This window comes from Penaeus vannamei, chromosome 9 (assembly GCF_042767895.1).
Source record: "Penaeus vannamei isolate JL-2024 chromosome 9, ASM4276789v1, whole genome shotgun sequence".
NCBI lineage: Eukaryota > Metazoa > Arthropoda > Malacostraca > Decapoda > Penaeidae > Penaeus > Penaeus vannamei.
This window is the reverse complement of record NC_091557.1, coordinates 10,580,819-10,590,818: the sequence shown is the minus strand read 5'-3', so window position 1 is coordinate 10,590,818 and position 10,000 is coordinate 10,580,819. Positions and strand designations below refer to the sequence as shown.

The 10,000-nt window shown below is 43.2% G+C and overlaps 4 non-coding genes across 4 annotated transcripts; all 4 read left to right on the top strand.

The window, feature by feature from the left end:
• The first annotated feature begins 503 nt into the window (after positions 1-503).
• TRNAM-CAU (transfer RNA methionine (anticodon CAU)) lies at positions 504-576 on the top strand. The gene has a single exon. It is a non-coding gene; the product is annotated as a tRNA-Met (tRNA).
• A 3,068-nt stretch (positions 577-3,644) lies between these two features.
• On the top strand, positions 3,645-3,717 carry TRNAM-CAU (transfer RNA methionine (anticodon CAU)). The gene has a single exon. It is a non-coding gene; the product is annotated as a tRNA-Met (tRNA).
• A 2,111-nt stretch (positions 3,718-5,828) lies between these two features.
• Positions 5,829-5,901, top strand: TRNAM-CAU (transfer RNA methionine (anticodon CAU)). The gene has a single exon. It is a non-coding gene; the product is annotated as a tRNA-Met (tRNA).
• Positions 5,902-7,687: 1,786 nt separating this feature from the next.
• TRNAM-CAU (transfer RNA methionine (anticodon CAU)) lies at positions 7,688-7,760 on the top strand. Its single transcript has one exon. It is a non-coding gene; the product is annotated as a tRNA-Met (tRNA).
• Positions 7,761-10,000: the final 2,240 nt, after the last annotated feature.

Here is a 10,000-nt window from a genome sequence, read left to right as displayed (position 1 = left end):
TATATATATATATATATATATATATATATATATATATATATATATATATATATATATATAAGAATAAGAGTAAATATAAATGATTATGCAGATGCAGACAATTGAAGCCATGAGCATATAATCAGATATTGTAAAATTATCTTTAGAGACGGAAAACATATCATTCGCCTTTTGTATGGAAGGTATCTCTCATGAAAGGTAAATGATGACAGAGAGCCATCAATTGTCAGCGATATGTTGACTAAAACATATTTACGGGTCACTCGTGCAACACGCGGGCACGGCTTCTGTTGCACAAATTGATCGCGCGAAAGACGGCAAAAAAACGGCCAAACTTTGTATGACGTCACAGAAACTTCCACCGGAGGACAGGCAATTCAGTCCATTGGCCTCTGTGTCGGAGGCTTTTTGTGTGTATGTGAGTGAGATACAGAGAGGGAGAGAATAGTCATTATTAGCTGTTACTCTGCTGTGTTTTTGATGCTTTAAGTTGGTTAAACATCGCCTTGATGGCGCAGTAGGCAGCGCGTGAGTCTCATAATCTCAAGGTCGTGAGTTCGATCCTCACTCAGGGCAAGAATTTTGAGCGAGGAGTCAAGGGAATACAAAGCTAAGTATCATTATTTGCAAGGTAGTCTACTCCGGCACCAGAGGTACGTGAGAGAGTATAACGAAGAAAATCGGTCTTTAACTCCTACTCTCACCTACCTCCCCTGTCTCTCCCTTTCCATAGTTTCTATCATTCTTATTCTTCATTCGTCACTTGCCATAACTCAACCTTGGTTTCTCAGCCTTTCTTATGGAATTTCATGCGAAATGTCGGTTCCTGGATTCTAAAAAAACTTTATTGTTTTTATCTATATCATATTTGGTTTGTGAGTGCTGCAGTCTCTATAATTAACATATCAACAAAAAGAGAGAAAGTGAGAGAGAAAGGCAGACATAGAGATAAAAGGCAAACATAAAGAAAGAGAAAGAGAAAGAAAAGAGAAAAACGAAAAACACCTGAAACTTCATTTATACAGAAGCGACTAAGAAAAATGTCTTTTACTCCTACCCTCACCTACCTCCCCTGGCTCTCCCTTTTCCATAGTTTCTTAAGCTATTATCTATCATTCTTATTATTCATTCGTCACTTACCATAACTCAACCTTGGTTTCTCAGCCCTTCTTATGGAATTTCATGCGATATTAAAATACAGATTTTTATTGTATTTATTTTTATCATCTTTGATTTGTGAATGCTGCAATCTCTATAATCAAAATATCGACAGAGAGAGAGAGAGAGAAAGAGAGGAAGAGAGAGATAAAAGGCGAACATAAAGAGAGAGAGAAAAAGAAAGGGGCACAGTAACAGAAAGAGAAAGAGGATGAGAAAACACGTCAAAGTCTGCACTTCATTTATAGAGAAGCGTATAAATGCAATTCATTGAGAGAGAGAGATGAAAGGCAAACATAAAGAGAGAAAAAAGAGGGGCAGAATAACAGAAAGAGAACGAGAAAAAAAACTCGAATTCTGCACTTCCTTTATGCAGAAGCGTATAAGTGCAAGTCACTGAGAGAGAGAGAGAGAGAGAAAGGCAGACATAAAGAGAGAGAGAGAGACTGAGAGGGGGGGGGGGGTAAAAGGCAGACATAAAAAGAAAGAGAAAAACAGAAAGCACCTCAAGTTCTGCGCTTCATTTTTACAGCAGCGAATAAGTACACGCCAGAGAGAGGGAGAGAGAGAGACTGAGAGGGAAAGAGAAAGAGAGGATGGGGATAAGAAATAGCTAAACATAGAGAGAGAGAGGGAGTGAGAGTTTGAATATACATTACTCTGAACATCTTTCACAGAATGTTTGATCAAAATAAGGTTCTCTCTCCAAGCCATCTCATCCAACACTAAACCTCCTGGATCCCTGACGCCTCGAATCCTGCGCGCCGTGAAGCTCCGCCCCCTTGCCCTTCGAGCTCAGCTGTGATTGGTTGATTCTCCCTGCAACAGGACGGCGCCAAGGATCTTGCAAATGTTGATCAGCCCAAAGCTATTGAGAAAAGTGGTCAGTTTTGTCTGACGTCACGCGTCGTAGCGAGGAAGGACTAGTGGGCCTTCCTTTCTCTCTCTCTCTCTCTCTCTCTCTCTCTCTCTCTCTCTCTCTCTCTCTCTCTCTCTCTCTCTCTCTCTCTCTCTCTCTCTCTCTCTCTCTCTCCTTTCTTTCTCTCTTTCTCCCTCCCTGTCTTTCTTTCTCTCTCCTTCTCTCTTCTTTCTAGTTTCATTTCCTTTGCTCTCGCTTTCTAGCTATATCATATATTCAAGAAATTATAAATCTGAATATAACTATAAAGAAAAAGGAGGGGAGAGTGAGAAAGATCTGAAGGAAATCAGAAAAGGAAAGATAAATGAACTAGGCCTCTACCTTAAATACCGTTATGACGTCAGGCAAAACTGGCCACTTTTTCCACCACTCTCGGCTTGATCAACATTTGCAAGATCCTCTACGTCATCTCGGTGCACGGAGAGCCAACCAATCACAACACGTCTCGAAGGAAAGGGGCGGAGCTTCACTTCGCAACGGTCCGACGTTCAGTAAGGAGGGAAGAGGCCTCAGTTGTTGACGTGAATCCTGTTGCATAAGTGTGCTGCGTCTCGTGCGTTGCAGAGGGATTGTTGTATTATGTTTACGAAATTGCTTATGTAACTGATGAAATGGAGGGTAATGTAAAGACAAAACTGAGAAAGAATAGTTATAAAAAAAAAAAAGATGAGCAGAATATCTGCCTGTCTATCTGTCTATCCATATATCAATATGCATAATACACACATACACGCACGCGCGCGCACACGCAAACGCAAGCCTAGACACATTCACACACGCACAAACACACACAGATAAATATATTTGTGAGTATATGTGCACATCTACAAGAACATGCATTTACGTGTATACATGAGAGAATGTATATAATTTCTCTTGAAAGTCTCACTTCCGGCGAGGTTATGTTAAAATAATGTTTTAAAAAATATCATTGCGGAAAGTCTACGCACTTTAAACTCATGTTTTAGCATTGGTCAAACTTTTATTTTTTTATTTTTTATTCTTCCCTTTTCTTTTCTATGAGAAAGGGGATGGGGTGGGGGTAGAGAAAGAGAGAGAGAGAGAGATATGGAGAGAGAAAGGGAGAGGGAAAAGGGGAAGAAAGAGAGAGTCCAGTAATCCAGACACACGAGAAGCGTTAATCTACTGTGACGTCACACAAACTTGACCACTTTTTTCGCCGTCTTTCGTGCTATCAATTTTGTGCAATAGTCTGCTCTGCGAATTGCAAAAGCGATCCACCAATCGCAGGTCTCCGCCCAGGAGGAGGAGGAGCGTCGAAGGGCAGCAGCATCGCCCCGCCCCTTCCCGAGGGAGGCTCGTGATTGGTGGGTCACTCGTGCAACACGCGGGCACGGCTTCTGTTGCACAAATTGATCACGCGAAAGACGGCATAAAAACAGGCCAAGATTGTATGACGTCACAAAAGCTTCTACTGGAGGACAGACTGTTGAGTCCATTCGCCTGTGTTTGAGTCTCTGTGTGTGTATGTGAGTGAGAGAGAGAGAGGGAATAGTCATTCTTAGATATTACTCTGCTGTTTTTGATGCTTTTAATTTATTACACAGCCTCGATGGCGCAGTAGGCAGCGCGTGAGTCTCATAATCTCAAGGTCGTGAGTTCGATCCTCACTCGGGGCAAGAATTTTGAGCGAGGAATTAAGGGAACACCAACCTATATATTCTTATTTGCAAGGTAGTCTACTCCGGCAATAGAGGTACGTGAGAGAGTATAACAAAGAAAATAGGTCTACTCTTGCTCTCACCTACCTCTCCTGTCTCTCCTTTTCCATAGTTTCTTTAGCTATTATCTATCATGCTTAATCTTCATTCATCAATTGCCAAAACTCAAGGTTTCTCAGCCTTACATGATTTCATGCGATGTCGGTTCATATATTCTAGAAAAGAAAATGTTAACCCATTTTTATTGTTTATTTATATCGTCTTTGATTTGTGGGTGCTGCAATCTCTATAATCAAACTATCAACAAAGAGAGAGACAGAGAGAAAAAGGCAGATGTAAAGAGAGAGAGAGAGAGAGAGAGAGAGAGAGAGAGAGAGAGAGAGAGAGAGAGAGAGAGAGAGAGAGAGAGAGAGAGAGAGAGAGAGAGAGAGAGAGAAAGAGAGAGAGAGAGAGAGAGAGAGAGAGAGAGAGAGAGAGAGAGAGGCAGACGTAAAGAGACAGAGAGAGAGAGGGAAAAAAGGCAGACATAAAGAATGAAAGAGAGAAAGAAAATGAGAGAAGGGCAGGGTAATACAAAGAGAAGGAAGTCGAGAAAAACGGAAAGCACCTCAAGTTCTGCAGTCCATTTATACAGCAGCGAATAAGTACACGCCAGAGAGAGAGAGGGGGGGGGGGGAGGGGGGTATAAAACAGTTAAGCATAAATAGAGAAAGAGTGAGTGAGAGACTTGTTATACATTATTCTGAACATCATTCACAAAATGTTCGACCAAAATGAGGTACTTTTTCCAACTCATCTCATCCAACATTGAGCCTCATGGATCCCTGACGCCTCGAATCCCGCGCGCCGTGAAGCTCCGCCCCCTTGCCCTTCGAGCTCTGCTGTGATTGGATGGTTCTCCCTGCAACAGGACGGCGCGAAGGATCTTGCAAATGTTGATCAGCTCAAAACCATTGAAAAAAGCGGTCAGTTTTGTCTGACGTCACGCTTCGTAGCGAGGAAGGACTAGTGGGTCTCTCTCTCTCTCTCTCACTCTCTCTCTTTCTCTCTCTCTCTCTCTCTCTCTCTCTCTCTCTCTCTCTCTCTCTCTCTCACTCTCTCTCTTTCTCTCTCTCTCACTGTCTCTCTTTCTCTCTGTTCTCTCTCTCTCCAGTCTCCCGCTCTCTCTCCCTGTCTTTCTTTATCTCTCTCTCTCTCTCTGAGTGTGTGTGCGTATCTACAAATTAATATAGAGATACAGATAGACCAATACACAAGCTAAATTGAGCGGTAGGTAACTATTTAAGTGGAAAAAAGTTTCCGTTCCGTTCTTGTTTCCTGTTCATATGTTTCTCGATGTTTCTGTGTGTGTTCACACTTTCTCATCATCTCTGTTTCTCTATCCCCTGTATTCGATATCTTGCTACTCTCCCCTCCGCCCCTCTCTCTCTTTCGCACTCTGTCTTCCTCCCTTATGTGTATAATGTCATGGTTGTATTTTTTTTTTTTTCATTCTTTCCTTTCCTTTACCATTTGTGTGAGAGAAAGAGGAGAGAGAAAGAGAGAGAAGAGAGATAGAGAAGGGAGAAAGAGAGAAAACCTAATGTCTTTGTTGGTACGAGAGAATCCAGTAATCTAGGCACAGAAAGAAAAACGTTAATCTAATGTGAAGTCACACAAATCTGGCCACTTTTTACATCGTCTTTGCCTGATCAATTTGTGCAACAGTATCCTCTTTGAATTTCAAAGGCGATCCACCAATCGCAGGTCTCCTCCCAGGAGGAAGAGGAGCGTCGAAGGGCAGCAGCATCGCCCCGCCCCTTCCCGAGGGAGGCTCGTGATTGGTGGGTCACTCCTGCAACACGCGGGCACGGCTTCTGTTGCACAAATTGATCGCGCGAAAGACGGCATGAAAAAAGGCCGAGATTATATGACGTCACAGAAGCTTCCACCGGAGGACAAACCAGCTCAGTCAATTCGCCTCTGTGTCGGAGACTTTTTGTATGTATGTTTATGTGAAAGAGAGAAGAGAATAGTCGTACTTACCTATTACTCACGTAGTTTTTTATGCTTTAAATTAGTCAAATATCGCCTCGATGGCGCAGTGGGCAGTGCGTGAGTCTCATAATCTCAAGGTCGTGAGTTCGATCCTCACTCGGGGCAAGAATTGTTGAGCGAGGAGTCGGGAATACAAACCTAAGTATCATTATTTGCAAGGTAGTCTACTCGGCACCAGAGGCGTGAGAGGAAGTATGAAAGAAAATAGATCTTTTACTCCTACTCTCACCTACCTCCCCCGTCTCTCCTTTTCCATAGTTTCTTAAGCTATTATCTATCATTCTTATTCTTCATTCGTCACTTGCCATAACTCAACCTTGGTTTCTCAGCCTTTCTTATGGAATTTCATGCGAAATGTCGGATTCTAAAAAAAAACTTTTTATTGTCTGGAGATAAAGAGAGAGAAAGGTAGACATAGAGAGGGCAATAGAGATAAAAGGCAGACATAAAGAAAGAGAAAAACGAAAAACCTTAAATTTTGTACTTCGTGTTTACAGAAACGATTAAGAACACGCCAGAGAAAGATAAATAGATTGATAGATAGAGATAGTGAGAGAGTCAAATAGTAAAGCATAAATAGAGAGAGAATGAAAATGACTGAGAGACTGAATATACATTACAAATATTCTGAACATCTTTCACAGAATGTTTGACCAAAATGAGGTACTCTTTCCCAGCTATCTCATCCAACACTAAACCTCCTGGATCCCTGACGCCTCGAATCCCGCGCGCCGTGAAGCTCCGCCCCCTTGCCCTTCGAGCTCAGCTGTGATTGGTTGGTTCTCCCTGCAACAAGACGGCGCCAAGGATCTTGCAAATGTTGATCAGCCCAAAACCATTGAAAAAAGCGGCCAGTTTTGTCTGACGTCACACTTCGTAGCGAGCAAGGACTAGTGGGTCTCTCTCTCTCTCTCACACTTTCTCTCTTTCTCTCTCTCTCTCTCACTTTCTCTCTTTCTCTCTCTTCTCTCTCTCTCCAGTCTCCCGCTCTCTCTCCCTGTCTTTCTTTATCTCTCTCTCTCTCTCTGAGTGTGTGTGCGTATCTACAAATTAATATAGAGATACAGATAGACCAATACACAAGCTAAATTGAGCGGTAGGTAGCTATTTAAGTGGAAAAATATTCCGTTCCGTTCCGTTTACGTTAATATGTTTCTCGATGTTTCCGTGTGTGTTCGGCTTTCTCTCATCTCTTTCTCTATCCCCTGTATTCGATATTTTGCCACTCTCTCTTCCCCCCTCTCCCTCTTTCGCGCTCTGTCTTCCTCTCTTATGTGTATGTCATGGTTGTATTTTTTTCATTCTTTCCTTTACCATTTGTGAGAGAGAAAGAGGAGAGAGAGAGAGAGAGAGAGAGAGAGAGAGAGAGAGAGAGAGAGAGAGGGAGAGAGAGAGAGAGAGAGAGAGAGAGAGAGAGGAGAAAAGAGAGAGTCCAGTAATCCAGGCACAGAAAGAAAAACGTTAATCTAATGTGACGTCACACAAATCTGGCCACGTTTTACATCGTCTTTGCCTGATCAATTTGTGCAACAGTTTCCTCTGTGAATTGCAAAAGCGATCCACCAATCACAGGTCTCCTCCCAGGAGGAGGAGGAGCGTCGAAGGGCAGCAGCATCGCCCCGCCCCTTCCCGAGGGAGGCTCGTGATTGGTGGGTCACTCGTGCAACACGCGGGCACGGCTTCTGTTGCACAAATTGATCACGCGAAAGACGGCATAAAAACAGGACAAGATTGTATGACGTCACAGAAGCTTCCACTGGAGGACAGGCAGTTCAGTCCATTCGCCTCTGTGTCGGAGTCTCACTGTGTGTGTTTATGTGAGAGAGGAAGATAATATTCGTTCTTAGCTATCACTCTCGTAATTTTTTATGCTTTAAAAGCTTTCAATATCGCCTCGATGGCGCAGTAGGCAGCGCGTGAGTCTCATAATCTCAAGGTCGTGAGTTCGATCCTCACTCGAGGCAAGAATTTTGAGCGAGGAGTCAAGGGAATACAAACCTAAGTATCATTATTTGCAAGGTAGTCTACTCCGGCAGCAGAGGTACGTGAGAGAGTATAACGAAGAAAATAGGTCTTTTACTCCTACTCTCACCTACCTCCCCTGTCTCTCCTTTTCCTTAGTTTCTTAAGCTATTATCTATCATTCTTATTCTTCATTCGTCACTTGCCATAACTCAACCTTGGTTTCTCGGGCTTTCTATGGAATTTCATGCGATATGTCCGTTAATGTATTCTAAAAAGCAACTTTTTAATTGTGTTTATCTATATCATCTTTGGTTTGTGAGTGCTGCAATCTCTATAATTAACATATCAACAGAAAGAGAGAAAGGGAGAGAGAGAGAGAGGCAGACATAGAGAGAGCAATAGAGAGAGATAAAAGGCAGACATAAAGAAAGAGAAAGAACGAAAAGAGAAAAACGAAAAACACCTCAAATTCTGCACTTCATGTATACAGAAGCGAGTAAGAACACGCCAGAGAGAGATAAATAGAGAGATTAATAGATAGAGAGATTGTGAGAGAGTTAAATAGTCAAACATAAAATGAGTGAGAGATTGAATATACAATACGAATATTCTGAACATCTTTCACAGTATGTTTAACCAAAATGAGGTCTTCTTTCCGGGTCGTCTCATCCAACACTAAACCTCCTGGATCCCTGACGCCTCGAATCCCGCGCGCCGTGAAGCTCCGCCCCCTTGCCCTTCGAGCTGAGCTGTGATTGGTTGGTTCTCCCTGCAACAGGACGGCGCGAAGGATCTTGCAAATGTTGATCAGCCCAAAGCCATTGAGAAAAGTGGTCAGTTTTGTCTGACGTCACGCGTCGTAACGAGCAAGGACTAGTGGGCCTCTTTCTCTCTCTTTCTGACTCTCTCTTTCTCACTCTGTCTCTCTCTTACTCTCTCTCCATCTATCACTTCTCTCTCTCTCATTCTTACTCACTCATTTTCTCTCTCTTTCTTTCTCACTCTCTCACTCACTCTCACTCTTTCTTTCTCTTTCTCACGCGTCGTAGCGAGGAAGGACTAGTGGGCCTCTCTCTCTCAGTCTCCCACTCTCTTTCCTTGTCTTTCTTTATCTCTCTCTCTCTCCCTGCCTTTCTTTATCTCTCTCTCTCTCTCTCTGAGTGAGTGTGTGTGAGTGTGTATGTGTGCGTACGTAACTATAAATGAATAGAAAGATACAGATAGAGCAATGCATATGCTAAAATTGATCAGTAGGTAGCTAATTAAGTGGAAAAAACATGTAAGTGAAAATAAGTAAAGATAAGTTTTAAGAAAATGTGTAGTTATTTATAAATATAAGAATGTTTCCTCGATGTTTCTGTGTGTGTGTCCACCTTTCTCTCATCATCTCTCACTCTCCTATCTTCGTTATTTTGTCATTCTCCCTCTCCTCCCCCCTCTCTCACTTTCTCTCTCACCCCCTCCTCTCTCGTTCCCTCTCTCTTGCATTTACATGTGTTGATGGTTATGTGTTTATTATCATGGTTGCATTGGTTTCTTTCTTTCATTCTTCCCTTTCCTTTACCACATATGTGTGCTAGAAAGAGGAGAGAGGGAGAGAGAAAGAGAGAGAGAGACTTACGAGAAAAGAGAAAAAAATGTGGGTAAGAGAGAGTCCAGGCACAGAAGAAGCGTGAATCTAATGTGACGTCACTCAAACTTGGCCACTTTTTACACCATCTTTCGCCTGATCAATTTGTGCAATAGTCCTCTGCGAATTGCAAAAGCGATCCACCAATCGCAGGTCTCCTCCCAGGAGGAGGAGGAGCGTCGAAGGGCAGCAGCATCGCCCCGCCCCTTCCCGAGGGAGGCTCGTGATTGGTGGGTCACTCGTGCAACACGCGGGCACGGCTTCTGTTGCACAAATTGATCACGCGAAAGACGCCATAAAAACTGGCCAACTTTGTATGACGTCACAAAAGAACACGTGGACTGGCTGTCTCATCTCTCGCCTCCAAGCGGCCCTGTCTCTCCTTTTGTTTTGATTTGGGTGTCAGCGTTCTCTCTCTCTCTCTCAATCTCTTTCTCACGCTCCACCTCTCCTTTTCCCTCCTTCCCTCCCCCCACTCCCCTTCTCTCTCTCTCTCTCTTTCAATCCCTTTTTCTCTCAATCTCTCGCTCTTCCTCTCCTTTTCCCTCCTTCCACTCCCCTTCTCTCTCCCTCTCTCTCTCTCTCTCTCTCTCTCTCTCTCTCTCTCTC